This window comes from Cylas formicarius, unplaced genomic scaffold, assembly GCF_029955315.1.
Source record: "Cylas formicarius isolate icCylForm1 unplaced genomic scaffold, icCylForm1.1 PGA_scaffold_5__7_contigs__length_24384050, whole genome shotgun sequence".
In the NCBI taxonomy this organism is placed as follows: Eukaryota; Metazoa; Arthropoda; class Insecta; order Coleoptera; family Brentidae; genus Cylas; species Cylas formicarius.
In genome coordinates, this window is record NW_026844341.1 from 18,357,344 (window position 1) to 18,374,152 (window position 16,809).

Sequence of the window (16,809 nt, forward strand, 5' to 3'; positions counted from 1 at the left end):
AATGAATTCGTGTTGTTTCGCAAAAATATACCCAAAAACTAACGGTCTTAGAAGTCACTCGTTTATTGAACATTCGCTCCGCTCGTGCCAAATAAACTCGTAACTCAAGCGCCGTTTACCACATCGTAATTATATAAAAAGGCTTTCACCGTATCACGCTTTTGTTTTATGTTTGACATCGGTATACGGCGTGTTTATTTAGGTGGTGATTTTTTGAATGAAGTTGAGGGAAAAGAATATGATGTTTTTCAACGATCATGAGTTTTCTGACGTGACTTTCAGAAATGACCAAGATCAAAATGCCATCAACGGTTAATATCCACTGAAATCAGTGGCTAACGAAGTTGACATCTTAAAGTGATACTTGGAGTATTTGAGTATTTTAGGAGTAATTGTTAAACAGTAACAAATACAACTTTTAAAAATCAGTGCGCACATTCATTTTGGCATAAATCTTCCCGGATGCCGATGGAATTAGTCCTGCGGTTCATTAGTTTGAAGAAAAGAATGTTTTTCAATACTTTAATTTTTATTTCTGTGCAGTAATTATTGACGGCGTTCCCGCTAGTTTTTCGCCATACTGAATCGGCGCGATCAAACTTCCGCGTTTTTTTTTTACACGACCGAGCCATATTTTCCTTGCGCTCGGACCGCGGCGGAAAGCAGATCCTCTCCACGGCAAACGCAAAATTACGCCGTAGTATCTGCTCGATCATTAAATCATGGAAACGCACGGATTATTATTCGTTCTGAAATCGTCCGCGTCACGCGATGCAGGTTATCGTGGTAAAAACGCGGCTCTAATAAGCGTTAAGCGCCCTTTTTTCTTTCGTCGAACGAAAGCGATTGCGAAAAGTCCCGCGCAGTCGTCAACGTCGTGATACGAGGGCTGCCTTTTATATTTCGGGATTTTCTGAAACTAGTTCCGCCATCTGGCGACTAACGTTTTTGTAGGGAAGTTTGACATTTTGAGGTTAGGTTTACTCAGTTAGGTTTTGGCGAAAGAGTGTTGTTTGTGTTTTTTGCGATAAATTAAAAAAAATGTGACGGTTAACAATGTGTTATTTTATCGTTTCCTCCTCTTGGAAATATTCTGCTCGTTGCGTTTTGCGGCTGGCGTCGTCCTCTTGCCGCCGCCCCTAACGAGGAGTCCGCCTAATTAAGGCGCGATCAGGAGATAGAGACTGGCAAAACCCACGGTATGCTAATAAATTAGCCGGCATTTTTTTCGCGATTTAATAGCGCTGCAATAAAGTAGCTGCGAGGCGGGCGTCCACGTCGTTGCCGTCCGCGCTTTCGTCAGGCTCATTAGAGGCGAAGAAAAGAAGAAAAGAAGCAAAAGCCGACGGCCGAAGGACGGCCTTGGGAGACGCGTCCGTTCGTGACTTCGTTGGTTTTAATTAATAGAGAATAGAGAGAACCCCTTCACACGGAATATCCAGTATCGAATGTGTAACGTCCATGACGGTCTAAAATGCAGCAAATAGGAATACAAAGTTGTATGGAATTAAATAAAATAAGGAATAAGATAGTAGATCGAGTTTTGATGATCTCGGAGCAACGAAGCCGTTTTAAAATTAATCTCGAAGTGAACTGACGATGGTAACGGGTTTTCGATGTAGTTTCTACTTTCAGATTTATAGACGAGGATTATTAAGTTTTTGCTTCCAAACTGTCTTAATGAAGACAAATTGCTGTCAGCTTTGAGGAATACTTTGTTAGTGTCCTAAAACGGTGAAGAAGTTTGGTGCCGAAAAAAATGCTTATTAACGTTAATTGGTATCATTGTTTAGCGATGACACTGAGACATATTGGGCAACAAGCTTCTCTATTTGTTGCCCACTTCTGTTCATTCTATTATGTTGCCTTGCATTAGATATTGCATTAAACCTTAGCTTTTAGATCTGCAAGTGAAGGGGGGCCTATACTACAGCACTTAGGCCTCATCAAGCTCATTGCGCTTCATCCACTCAGACCACCGCACGAAGCATTGCTTCACACCTTAACGTGAGGTTAGGTGTCTCATCTTCCTGTGCAGTGCTACTCAAACCCAATTGTTGTTGTTCAGCCGTAAGAACACTTGTGACAGTATTGTTTGTATGTATCAGTTCTTTAATGGCTGACATCGCCAAACTGGGAAAAGGTTCCGGTCCTATAAAATACCCGTGCCATTTAATCCAACTAAGAATGACCACATTATCCACTGATATTTCAAAGATAGTACAGATATTTTGGGGCTTGTTCTGACTTGAGTAAGTGGTGATAATCTGCCTCAATCATCACCGTGCTGACGGGATGGACGCTCAAAGGTTTTGGTAATGATATAATTTTTTTAGTTGATTTATGTGGGAAAAATCTTATTAAAATACAATATATACAATAAATTCATAGCTAGGAATATCTATACATAATTACATTTTTATTCTAAAAGTTCAAATCTAATTCTATTTCACTATCAGAGTTGTTGTGTTGGTATGTAGTTTTGTATAGAAATTTTTATAATGTGCGGTAACTCCCGTCTGTAAAATATCTAATTACACACCGATCTAGCGTGCGGGAAGCCTCGCTTTATCACGTCAGTTCCGTTTCCCACGAATCCGAGTCACTTCGGATAATTGCGGGATTTTACCGCACGGGTTTGGGAGTAATCGGATGATTTCGGAGATTTTACCACACGGTTTGAATTTTGACGTTTGCCAATTCTGACTGTCCTGTCAGTGAATCTATTTTTCGTAAAATCTAGTGGGCTAGTCGGTGAGCAAAGTGACATTTATAATTTAAGTCTCCCACAGAAATTTTACATACCATTCGCATGAACTTACCTGGTTTTTGCAGTTTTTATATGACTATTTTGCCAAGACCAATTGTACGATTTTCACATATCCATGTCTCATCATAACAAACAAAACAAATTTGAAGGTTAGGACCTGCTTATTTTTTAAAAGATTGTTTTGAAACTAATTTTCAAAAAGTACGGCTAGAATTCTCAATATTCTTTGCAGACAACAGCAACACAAAAGCTTTCCTCTACTGATTAAAGTTGCACACACATATACATACACAACAAGTGAAAAACATTCAATTTTGAATTTGTTTGCCGAAAGTCTTCGAGAAAATTAGAAAAACCAAACGCCGAAGACGAATCCACGGCGACCGATCAGCGCAAACAAAGAAATTTTTGAGCATTAAAAACGTTGATTTGATGAGCCATCCACCATATAGTCCTGATTTAGCACCTAAGGGCTTCTTTTTATTCCCATATATTAAGAATAGATTACGTGGGCAACGATTTTTGACGCCAGAAGAAGCGATTGATGCGTTTAAAAAGCATGTTTTGGAGGTGCTCGAATCGATGCGGAAAAAGTACTTTGATGATTGGTTTTATCGAATGCAAAAGTGTATTGTTCATCCGGGCGAATATTTTGAGAAACGATAAAGTCATATTTGTTTGTACCCTATAGTTTTTTTATAACAAATTCAAATTACAAAAAAAAATCGAAATCGTAATTTTTTTCGAGTTATAGCTTGTCAAAATTAATTTTTTTAAATTTTATTTTTAAGGCAAGGAGCTTAATTCTCATCAGAATAAGCTGGTATTTTACAGACAGCCCTGATTTTGTTTGTTTGTTTCAAAAATCTGTCACGAGAGGGCACTTTACCTAGAACTTTTTTTTTTATTTTTCCTGTATTTTATTTATTTAGGCTGTTGTTTTAAAGTGGAATATATTGACGTAAGCAGAATCACAAATCCTCAAAAATTGTTGCTCTTGTTTTTACTCAATAAGTGTTATTGTTTAGGTACAAATAGACCGTTTTATTCTCGGCCCGAATGTAATAGTAAATGCTATAACATGTTTAATTTAAGTGACATAAACACATTTAACATTTTAGAAAATAAAAAATTAGTAATAATAATCGGCAATTAAACAGTATACAACGCTAATCACAATTCATTTTCAAAATGCCCACCGTTCATTTCTAAAGTTTCCGAACTCAATTCCCGGACACCCTGTATAACAACGATAGACATTATAGCAAGGATCTCATAAAACAGCGTTGAAATATATTATTTTGGTTTACCAATTTTTATTTTTGACATCGCGTGTACAATTAAGGAAAAATATTTAACACTTGAGCAAAGGTGTTTATTGTTAAGATTTTTTAAATTTAATTTAATTGAATATTTTATTTTTCATGAAAAATGGACTAGTTGTTTATTCTTCTCAGCAATGGAGGGAAATACAATTGAAACAATGTAAATTAACTCGAAAAGATCAACGAAACCAGTAGCATCGAAAAAATAAAGCATTCCGAACCAGTGAAAACAAAATATAGCCTATAAATATTAATAGCCCCGAGATGTTTTATGCAATTTCAGATAAGTTCCAAATGATCTCAAACATATAGATGACAGTCACAAGGCCTCATAGACACCTTGGCTTCTTCCGTAATTATCAAACAATAAGGCTCGCCATTAAGTTTAACTTATAATTTATAAAACATTTGGCTGCTTCCTTCACCAAAAAGCAAATTACCTTACGTTTTGTTTTGTAATCATGGAAATAGATCAAGTATAGTCAGTATAGAAACGGCAAGGAGACTAAATAAATACTCAAATGATAATGGCTTGAAATTAAATCATAAACTTCACGATTTAAAATGATTAAATATATCTATCCTGGAAGAATTACCTTATGCTTGTTTTCTTCAGAAACTACTCAAAACTGGATGCCCCTCATAATTGCTGGAAAAACTGACTTGTAGAAATCGCATTGATCTCCGTGGAACCCGCTTCAATTGTCAGTAAGAAATACCAAAAATTAAGAAGTTAATGGCTAAAACCTGTTTCTCGTATACATCTGTTTGATTACTTAATAAATATCCTCAGATTAGCCAATCACAGAATGTCTCTCATTGACCTTTTAAATTTCATTTAAAAAGACATCTCTTACGAGAAACTACCTTAATCAGTCCTCTTTATTGTTTTTCTTTTTTGAATTATTGCTTGATTCATATCTTTGCATGTAAAATTGGTGTACTAAATTAAATTTGCATTCTCTTGTTCATTTCATCGATTTTTCGAGAGAGAGAACAGAGAACAAAGAACAGAGAACGGAGAAGAGGAGAAAAGAAGTCTAAGTATCGAAAAAAATTGTGTACCAAAATTGTACAGAGTGTGGCTAGTATTAATAAAGATCAGCAAAAGGGGTTTCTATTTGAAAGAAAATATAGCATAACTAGAAGACTGTGATTCAGATGTTAATTTGTTATACACCAAAATAGAGCGCGTGTAGGTAGCAAAAGCTTTTGAAATTAAGATTTTTATCTATTGTACAGGGTGTTCGCGATATTCCGTGCAATATTAAAAAACGTAATAGGTGCCCTGAGCTACCGACTTCAGATTTGGCAGAAAAGTAACTATGAAAGTTGGACACAATCAAATAGCGCAAAGTATTTTTTCTAATTTTGATTTTTTTTTGGTTATTTTGGTTTCCAGAAAAAAAAATATTTTCTTCAAAACTATTAACTCTATTGGGAAAATGCTCTAACTAGCAGACGCGGAAGATCCATCACTATAACTTTTATTTCACACATTTTTTCGATTATATACAGGTTTTTTAATTATGCATAAAAATGTAATTGTTGAATTTAAGGGTTTCGTCTAACATATACGCTGTTCGAGATATTTGAGAAAACTGAAATCAAAAACACCATTTTTTGCCCTAATCTGGAAAAATTCATATACGAGGAAATGTGTGTTTCGAACGTTGTTTGAATTGTGTACATGTGAGTCGTTTATGGGCAAAAAATCTAAAAGATTGTTGACGATAAATGATAAATTATTAAAGATGTGGTAATTTGATTTGCTACGGCCTTGCCTAGCCCGGCGACGAATGTAACTGCTGACCTTCGGCGAGCTTAAAATAAAGGCGGTTTTATTTATTTATTTATTTATATGAGGATTTTTTAAGGAGACGCCACATTTCCTCCAAAAAAATTGTATAAGAACTTTTCAAGTTATTTTCTGTGGTCTGTATTTTTCCTGCACGCATTATGATTAAAAAAAAATTTCGACATTGATCTTCGAAAAAGACTTAAAAGTTCGGATAGTTTCCATAGGAGATACATAGAGTTCAGACGAACATAACCTGAAAAACTTGCAATCGCTACCCACTATATCTAATTGCCAGTTTGGTTTTACTGATAACAAGTCAACTAATGATGCCAATGCAATGCTAAATGTCAAATATATATAAATGCTTAGATAATTCAAGGCCATGCGCTGCAGTGTTCATTGACTTAGCAAAAGCATTCGATAGTGTCCGGTACTGTAAGCCGAGATCTGTGATCTATGGAATTCCACAGGGTACAGTCCTAGGACCCATATTTTTCCTTATATAAGTAAATCAACTATTTACTATTGATGTGTTAGTTCGGACTTGCAAATTATGTCACAGTTGCTTGACAATAATTTACCAACAATAGATAAAACACAATACCTTTTCAAATTATGATGATCGACTACCTACAAACAATAAACTTACGATCCTTAATCAACTTACCAAAATATCGGATAAGCAATTACGTCTTTCTACGTATTTTTCAATGGTACAATCACTTATGTCTTATGGAATAATTGGTTGGGGTGCTGCCTATCACACAACTCTTCAGCCTCTCTACGTAATTCAAAAAAGAATTTTGAAAATTATATCAAATTCAAATTCAAATCAAATTCGCAGATTCATTAATGTATTGTAACTATATATAATTGTTTCTTTTTTTTTGATAGATTTTTTTTTTCATATTATATAATACATATGAAACATTTAAATTAAATTAATTTGAGTTATGTTTAAGTTTTTAACTTAGTATACCTTGAATATAAGTGTTTTTTTTGTATTAATATTTATTTAATGTTTACATGAGATAAGTTGTTAAATTGTGTATTTTTATTGATTTAAATTAATATTATTATTATTGTTATTATTATTATTATTATTATTGAATAAAATCCGGGTACGGCATTGTTCATATATCGACGCACCCCACTGAACTGGCGTTTTAAGGACGCGGCGAGCGTTTTCCTAGAATTATCCGCGTTACCCACGTCCGGCGAACACTCACGACTCGTCCATACAAATTATCGACGCTGCAAGGGTCCGCGAAGACGCTATTCCAGCTCTCGTGGTCATGCCAAGCACGTCCCGCTTGACATAATACGAAACGTCTAAAGTGCGACCGCCCCTTTCTAACTGATTACAACCACCCATATAAAATCCAAATGAAGCAAAACATGTATATAAATAAAACGTTCGTTCCCAGTTACGGGTCACTTCGAATAATACAAATCACCCAATAGATTTTATTATAAGAAACCAATTGGTGTAACAAGACGTCCAATAAATACCAAAACACTTTGTTTTATAATATCCAAAGAGTTTACGTTACTTTATCTATCAAACATTTAGCGTTGTTTACTTCAGGTTTCTTTAAGCATTTTTAAAAACCTTATTATAGCTTAGTCCGCGATGCCATTATAAACCTTAAAGCATCTAATATTCCACTGCTATTATACAACACCCTTCTTTTAAGAACAAATAAATAACCACTACAAAGCGAGGTTCAGATTGTATAATTGACATTTCAATTTGGGTCACTAATTGTTTTCAGTTGGTCTTCCGGTTACTTTTATTATTGTAGCGCTTGCGATGGTTTATATAAATACCTGATTTGGCAGCCTCAAAAACTATAAGGATTGCAAAATCATCTTGGAGTTTGTTGAAATAGCAATAGTGCTATAAGACACTTTTTATAAAAATTTCCAAAGTGTGCATAATACTGGCTATATTACTATTATTATACTATTTCGAAATGACATAAATACCTTCATAAAAAAGAAGGAATATCGCATTTTAAGCAGTATTCCTAAAACATGAAGACATATTTCTTTAAAAATTTGACATCGTTTAACGTACTCGTGTTAGCATTTTTGAGTTGTTATAATATTTATTGAGACGATTGCTGTCAACTTTAGAGTAAAAGTATAGTGCATTGAGAAGGATGCGAAATAAAATATACCGGGTGACACAAGAAAGTGGGAACATTCTATAACTTTTAAACGGCGATTTGAAATTTCGAAGGGTTAATATAAGCCGAATGTCCAATTTTTCGACAATATTTAGTCAATCGTTGCACTTCCGGTTTTGAGCGGAAACGACAGTTAAATGGCACAACCCATATTTTTTGCATTTTTGGATTTTTGGATTTGGATCATGGGAAAGATTGTAAATGAAACTCTCATGTATGTAATGAACTATTAATTTTTTACGATAACCTAGTTTTCTCAAATAGCACCCTAGTGGGAACAAAAACTTTTTAAAACCGGTACTTTTCTTGCAACATTTTGACACCAAAATGTTTTGGAATTTAAAATTCGAAAGTTACTGTCGTTTCCGCTCAAACCGGAAGTGCAACCATTGACTACATATTGTCAAAAAATTGGACGTTCAGCCTATATTAACCCTGCCAAATTTCAAACCGCTCTCTCAAGCCGTTTAAAAGTTATAGTGTTCCCACTTTCTTGTCTCACCCGGTATAATTATTCATTTACAGAATAAAAGCTTTTCCTAACAGGGAATATTTTTGTTCTTTTGTGACCGATTTTAGTTGGTCAATATTCTTTAGGTGTGGATCAACATGATTATAAATTTTATTATAAACGAATTTCTAACCAGACTGCTATGACCCATTTGTATACAGCTTAGTTAACCAAAGTTTAGCGAAGAACACTCGCAGTTGACCCTGGGTTTAGTTTTGGTTAGTTCTGCTAAACTCTGGAATTTTGACAGTTAAGCGATTTGACTGCAGCTTTATAACCTACAAATCAATTTCGTGCTCCTAGTTTTCTGTGGAATCTTTATTTTAAATAATTTTCCATATGCATTTAGATGAGTATACTTGATGTGAGGATTTTAATGAAATGTTTCAGGTTTAACAATGTCTGTAGCTTAAAGCGGTATTGTAAACAAATGATATAGAAAAAGGTGAAGCAAAAAACAGACGTTGTTGGTATTTATAAACACTGTAGCTATGTTATAAAACGACAAACTTTTAATTTCAAAGGAAATGGAGAGTACAAATTTTATATGGAATTAAAATTTGGTCAACGTTACCTTTATAAGATTCTCCATTGAAAATAGGTAATCAAAAAATAACTATTACTATTATCAACAAAAATAGTTGGCCAAGCTTATTGTATTTTGCTAAACTTGAAAAAAAAGTGTTTGGTAAGAATAAAGAAGAATAAATTGCCTTTACTGCTGTATATTGTTATATACAAATATACAGTAGAAAAGAGGCGAAGTCTAGCAAGAGCTACTCCATTGTTAAATATTTAAATTGAAAACTAAATATTAAGTTAAAATTACATTGATAAATTAAATATAGTATAATAGATAAATGTAATAGTAATATGGAACAATAGAAAATTATTTAGTAAAAATAAAAAGAATAACATTGAAAATCATATTATTTGAGAAGTTAGCAGCTTCAACCTGAAATATTTTTTAAAGAATTCGATTGAATGTGATTGATTTTACTGAATCGAGTGTACTATTAAAAATTACCACAGCGTTATAAGAAAATGATCTGCGGAACAAAGATAAACTATGTCGTGGAAGTGAGAGCCTTAAAGCCACGGATTGAACATTACGATACTGTCATTTAGCCAGTAAAACCAAAGTACTGCCAACCTTATGCCAGTTAAATTCCTGGATTTTGTGGGAAAACCTATCAAATGAACCATAGTTCATAATCGAAAGGGCAAGTGATTGAGCTAAAAGTTTCCGTGAACCAAATAGTACTTTTTCACCACAAATCTAATTCTACAATCAAATATAACACCAAAGTTTTTATTACAATTCACAATCTGCAAATGTTCACCGTTAATTAATAAATACATTTGGGATACTCATTCAATGTTTGCTTTAGGAGAAAAGAACATTACAAAATAATATAGAAATAAGTTATGCAAATCCAAATTGATATAAATTGAAGCAATATCAAATAATTTGGGATCGAAGGAATAAAATAGATGAGTGTCATCGGCAAATGAATGCAAATTCAAATATTCGTTTGATGTATAAATATCAGAAATATAAATTAAGAATAACATAGGTCCGAGGACAGAACCTTGCGGTACACCTGACGAAACAGGGAGAAATTCAGAACTTACATTGTCAAGGGTAACTCTCTGATATCTGTTAGCTAAGTAGTTTTCAAAAATCGATTTGAAACATCATCGAAGCCGTAGCAACTCGATTTGGCACATATAAGTTTATGGTCAAGCCGATCAAAGGGTTTAGAGACATAAGTGCAGTCGCAAGAACTAATAATATGATCGTTGATGTGTAAAAGTAGACTAATAGTACTAAAACCTTTACGAAATCCAGATTGACTGTTAGTGATTGGCCTTTTCATACGAAACCACCTGTGGAAGGGTGTTTGTTATCGCCGGTAATCGAAATGTAGCCGGAAAACGGAAACAGCTGCCGCCTGTTGATTGCTACCGAGCTTTCAGTTCAATTGGGAAAACACGATACGACCAGATGAGATTGAAAATCGAACGCTGACGGAGATTTTCGCCGAGCTGAATTCCTTGGCAATTGCGTTCCACTTATAAATTGAAGGAGAACATTTATTTTAATTGAGAATTTCAATTGATTCAAAGAGAATAGATAGACGAGGATAAAGAAGCAAACCTGAAGAAGAAACGGAAACAAATAAAACATCCAAAGACCACAAGTTATTAAAGAGAGCAAAAAGTCTAACCTAACCAGAGAAACTAAAGAAGAAGTGACTTTCAGAGCACTGGGACAGAAAATCGTTTAGACTTGTCCATAAAACAACCATAACTAAAAAAGAGAATAAAATTTCCACGGTTTCGGAACGGGACGCCTGTTAACACAGTCGCGGCTCGTTTACATTGTGTCCGCGCTTAACAATAATTAAGTAATTAAATTTAGTCGAGCAATGGCGTTTAATGTGCTAGTACTAGCGAGCGTCGGGGCCAGTGTCCTTGCCCTCGACAACTTTCTCATCGCGCCTCGTAAGTTTTCTAACACCGCGAGGACCTTGACAATGGCAAAGAGGTTCAACATCCTGCCGACTAGCGACTGCCCGATCCCGTGCCGCCGCCGCCGCCGCCATCAAAGCTTTAAAATTTACATTCGCTTTGTAATTGCAATTGCTTTTACGAGGGCTGCCTTTTATATTTCTTAGACCTAGACTTCTTTTCTCCTCTTCTCCGTTCTCTGTTCTCTCTCTCGAAAAATCGAAGAAACAAAGATATGAATCAAGCAATAATTCAAAAAAGAAAAACAATAAAGAGAACTGATTAAGGTAAGAGATGTCTTTTTAAATGAAATTTAAAAGCGCAATGAGAGACATTCTGTGATTGGCTAATCTGAGGATATTTATTGAAACTGAAACTCTCTCTACATAGTTTACGATATTGCTCAATTCAAATTACCACATCTTTAATAATTTATCATTTATCGTCAATAATCTTTTAGATTTTTTGTCCACAAACGACTCACCATGTACATAATTCAAACAACGTTCGAAATACACATTTCGTCGTATATGAATTTCTTCAGAATAGGGCAAAAAATGGTGTTTTTGATTTAAGTGTTCTCAAATATCTCAAACAGCGCATATGTTAGACGAAACCCTTAAATTCAACAATTACATTTTTGTCCATAATATATAATTGAAAAAATGTGTGAAATAAAAGTTTTAGTGATGGATCTTCCGCGTCTGCTAGTTAGAGCATTTTCCCAATAGAATTAATAGTTTTGAAGAAAATTTTTTTTTCTGGAAACCAAAATAACCAAAAAAAAATCAGAATTAAAGAAAAAATACTTTGCGCTATTTGATTGTATCCAACTTTCATAGTTACTTTTCTGCCAAATCTGAAGTCGGTAGCTCAGGGCACCTATTACGTTTTTTAATATTGCACGGAATATCGCGAACACCCTGTACAATAGATAAAAATCTTAATTTCAAAAGCTTCTGCTACCTACACGCGCTCTATTTTGGTGTATAACAAATAACATCTGAATCACAGTCTTCTAGTTATGCTATATTTTCTTTCAAATAGAAACCCCTTTTGCAGATCTTTATTAATACTAGCCACACTCTGTACATTTTTTGGTACACAATTTTTTTCCATACTTAGACTTCTTTTCTCCTCTTCTCCGTTCTCTGTTCTTTGTTCTCTGTTCTCTCTCTCGAAGAATCGATGAAATGAACAAGAGAATGCAAATTTAATTTAGTACACCAATAAAGATACAAAGATACAAAGATATGAATCAAGAGAACTGATTAAGGTAGTTTCTCGTAAGAGATGTCTTTTTAAATGAAATTTAAAAGGTCAATGAGAGACATTCTGTGATTGGCTAATCTGAGGATATTTATTAAGTAATCTAACAGATGTATACGAGAAACAGGTTTTAGCCATTAACTTCTTAATTTTTGGTATTTCTTACTGACAATTGAAGCGGGTTCCGCGGAAATCAATGCGATTTCTACAAGTCAGTTTTTCCAGCAAATATGAGGGGCATCCAGTTTTGAGTAGTTTCTGAAGAAAACAAGCAAAAGGTAATTCTTCCAGGATCGATATATTTAATCATTTTAAATCGTGAAGTTTATGATTTAATTTCAAGCCATTATCATTTGGGTATTTAAAAACCGATTCCAAGCATTTATTTAGTCTCCTTGCCGTTTCTATACGGACTATACTTGATCTATTTCCGTGATTACAAAACAAAACGTAATGTAATTTGCTTTTTGGTGAAGGAAGCAGCCAAATGTTTTATAAATCGATTGAGTTAAACTTAATGGCGAGTCTTATTGTTTGATAATTACGGAAGAAGCCAAGGTGTCTATGAGGCCTTGTGACTGTCATCTATATGTTTGAGATCATTTGGAACTTATCTAAAATTGTATAAAACTTCTTGGGGCTATTAATATTTATAGGCTATATTTTGTTTTCACTGGTTCGGAATGCTTTATTTTTTCGATGCTACTGGTTTCGTTGATCTTTTCGAGTTAATTTACATTGTTTCAATTGTATTTCCCTCCATTGCTGAGTCCATTTTTCTTGAAAAATAAAATATTCAATTAAATTAAATTTAAAAAATCTTAACAATAAACAATACCTTTGCTCAAGTGTTAAATATTTTTCCTTAATTGTACACGCGATGTCAAAAATAAAAATTGGTAAACCAAAATAATATATTTCAACGTTGTTTTGTGAGATCCTTGCTATAATGTCTATCGTTGTTATACAAGGTGTTCGGGAATTGAGTTCGGAAACTTTAGAAATGAACGGTGGGCATTTTGAAAATGAATTGTGATTAGCGTTGTATACTGTTTAATTGCCGATTATTATTACTAATTTTTTATTTTCTAAAATGTTAAATGTGTTTATGTCACTTAAATTAAACATGTTATAGCATTTACTTATGCCATTTATCACCGCAAATTATAAATGCGGGCCATTCGGGCCTAGAATAAAATAGTCGATTTGTGCCTAAACAATAACACTTATCGAGTAAAAACAAGAGCAACAATTTTTGAGGATTTGTGATTCTGCTTACGTCAATATATTCTACTTTAAAACAACAGCCTAAATAAATAAAATACAGGAAAAATAAAAAAAAAAGTTCTTATTTTGTGTCTATGACTTTTACTGAATTGAAAAGCTTATTCCGATGAGAATAAAGCTCACTGCGTTAAAAATAAAATTTTTAAAAATTAATTTTGACAAGCTATAACTCGAAAAATATTACGATTTCGATTTTTTTTTGTAATTTGAGTTTGTTATAAAAAACTATAAGGTACCAACAAATATGACTCTATCGTTTTTCAAAATATTCACCCTGATAATCAATACACTTTTGCAATCGATAAAACCAATCATCAAAGCACTTTTCCCTCATCGAGTCGGGCACCTCCAAAACATGCTTTTTAAACGCATCAATCGCTTCTTCTGGTGTCAAAAATCGTTGCCCACGTAATTTACTCTTAATGCAGGGGAATTAAAAGAAATCGTTAGGTGTTAAATCAGGACTATATGATGGACGTAAATAATTGAAAAGGGTCAAATGATGATAAAAGATGATCTGTTCGGAGATCGAGGTGATCGGGCTCGTCTCTTTTCGAAACCTATAATAAAAATGGCGTTCATTGCCGTGCCGGTGTTATTTTTGGTTAGTGGGTCGCCTCTAGATTTAACTTAATCCGACGTAATTTTCGTGGACGTAAAACGCTCGCATCGCGAAATACCGATACGTCGATCAGATTAAAACGAAACACGATAATGGGGATCGGCAGGGGAGGAGAGCGGAAGGGGCTATTACCGTCGAAATTGGAGGCAGCGAATTAAAAATTCGTTTGCGACAATAAACGACCGTAAAATTATAAGTAATTGTTTGCCCGCGCATAACGGTAAAACTACAGTTTCCGTGTGGTTCGGAGATGGGTGACGTTTCTGTATCTCGAAGGCATTTGTCGAGCGACATCGTTCCGTCTGGGATCCGCGTGTGACGATCGCGCTATCGTTGTAAATTATAATAAACTTACGCTCACTCATTTCATTGATTTATTTTTATTTAAACTTCTTTTATGTAAATCTCAAATTTGAAAACAATTTCGTCTGCCGGCGCTACTGATCTAAATATAAAATTTGCGTCATAGGGTTTGTTGTCTGATCGGCTGTTGATATTTCCCACTTCTTCTTCCTTACTTCAAATGGCCACGACTATATAAGGTCGTTCAGCCAGCTTACAACAATTGTCAACATTATTCATAAGAGAAGGTTCTGGACCATTCAATATATACTTAATAGGTACTTTGACCTATAGCAAAAAACGGCCCACTTTTGGAGCCGACATCAAAACTTTGTGGGATAATTACAACGGTTTCTGTCCGGAGCGAACCGAGGTTAAACCGCCATGTGCAATGCTCACGACAGAATCCCTATTTCGTACTATTACCGCTTGTTTTTTATATAAATAAGGTTTTTAATTTATGTTTAATGCGAAATCATTTGATTTTTACGAGCACAATTTCTGTTATACGAACGAACAATATAATTTGTACGTTTTTATTGGAGATAATACGTTTTTTAAACGTATAAAAGTTTAAAAAGCACACAACGCACAGTTAAAGTATACAACTTGAGTATGCGCGGTTAATTCGAAAATCTAGAAGTATAACTTCCGTTGGCTTCCGTATATTTTAATGCTTCGTGCACGGCACATCTACAGCCCGACATTACAATGAGAGCTCGTTATTTTATGCAAAGTTATGTACACCTGAAAACCCACATGGGTGGCGCTGTATTCAAGTGCCTCGGGTGCGCGATTTAGATACAAGTTCAATTTATATCTTGTTGTTTCAGGTGGTGGCCGGAACATTTTTGGAACCACCGCGGTCAGCAAGGTTTCATTATATAATATCGATATCGAGTTATTGCATGCAACTCGTCTGCCAATTGACCAACGCAGCCTGTTGGTATTATTATATCGAAGAAAATATTTCTAGGACACCACTGGTTGAGAAATATTTGGAAAATGGTGTTCTGATACTTCTTTTATTATTAAAAGACAAATCTTATTTGATTAATAAATGTGCGACCCAAATTTTCACCTTCAGAAAATGCACTGTGAAAGAGGCCCGAAAAATCTTTTTTTTTAATACTTCAGACACTGGCTAACATACCTAAAGTGGGAGGGTGGGATTTATTTTGCAGAAATTTTTATTTTTTTTGGACAAAAATTAAATTTTTTAAACAATTTGTAATAAAATTAAACAAATTACTGATTTTGGAGTTATTCGAGGTTAAGAGAATAATGATTGCTTCAAAAGCAACAAAGTACAAAAAAAAAACAAAACACTTAAATCATTGACAGCGTTAATTTTTATGGCCAAATCAAAGGTTTTTGTGATTTAAATTCTTTTATGTCTCTTAAATCGCATCAGAAGTCATATGAAAAACAAGATTTTTCTTAACCGCTTTGCAGTGTCATATCTTCTCAAACACTCAAAGTTATTTTGTCAATTTAGCGGATCAGGCAACCTTTTTCTTTGAAAGTTTGAAGTAATTGTTCGAAGTCACATTCTAGTGCTTTTTATTCTGTGCTGATATATTTTTTATATATTAAAATTTTCAAAAACATGTGTTTGCCGATATAAGTTCCTTATTTTACTTTGTGGACGAGAATACTTCTACTGGTAGGAATATATACATCACATTTTGAATCGTAAATTGGTTTTGTTTAGACTTAAGAAAACAAAAAAGAGACTATTTGAGCTCTGATTACTGATTAATAAACTCCGATATCGTCATTCAAAATAACCAAATCCGAATTTAAAAATAAACGAAATCCCGTCTCGACCTGCAAAAAATGTTTTTTGCGTTCTGATTGAAGTGACTGAGTTACATAAGGACTTCTTGATCAGAAGCGCTTCCATTGCGAGTGACACTCTTTTTTTATGTATTTAAGCTTATAAAAATAGTTAAAAATGGCGCTAAAACATTTCGCTTACCTTGTCCGGATTTACCGATCCCGTATTACGGCGCAGGATCTTCTGTACGTTCGCGTAACAATCGCAAGAGTCGTTGAACCTGTTGTCACCACCACAACTTTTCCGGCGAGTTAAATAAAAAGGAAACACCGCGGAACACCACCGGGTACACCACCCCCTCGTATGGGGGACGAAAAGTTTAATGCGATAAAAAAA

At 34.3% G+C, this 16,809-nt stretch overlaps 2 protein-coding genes across 3 annotated transcripts in view; one reads left to right on the forward strand and one right to left on the reverse strand.

Moving 5' to 3' along the window:
• LOC132701703 (uncharacterized) overlaps positions 1–16,809 on the reverse strand; it is a 62,244-nt gene that overhangs the window by 39,854 nt on the left and 5,581 nt on the right. Inside the window, exon 1 of one of the 2 annotated variants that reach the window (XM_060669837.1) lies at positions 16,615–16,804. The exons of the other annotated variant lie outside the window; for it this stretch is intronic. The gene's annotated coding sequence lies outside the window, so the exon portion shown is untranslated. Of the gene's footprint in view, positions 1–16,614; positions 16,805–16,809 lie in introns of those variants that run through there. 2 annotated transcript variants of the gene reach the window in all.
• Positions 816–16,809, forward strand: part of LOC132701716 (uncharacterized) — a 239,485-nt gene continuing 223,491 nt past the window's right edge. Inside the window, exon 1 of the mRNA XM_060669861.1 lies at positions 816–1,199. The gene's annotated coding sequence lies outside the window, so the exon portion shown is untranslated. The remainder of the gene's footprint in view (positions 1,200–16,809) is intronic.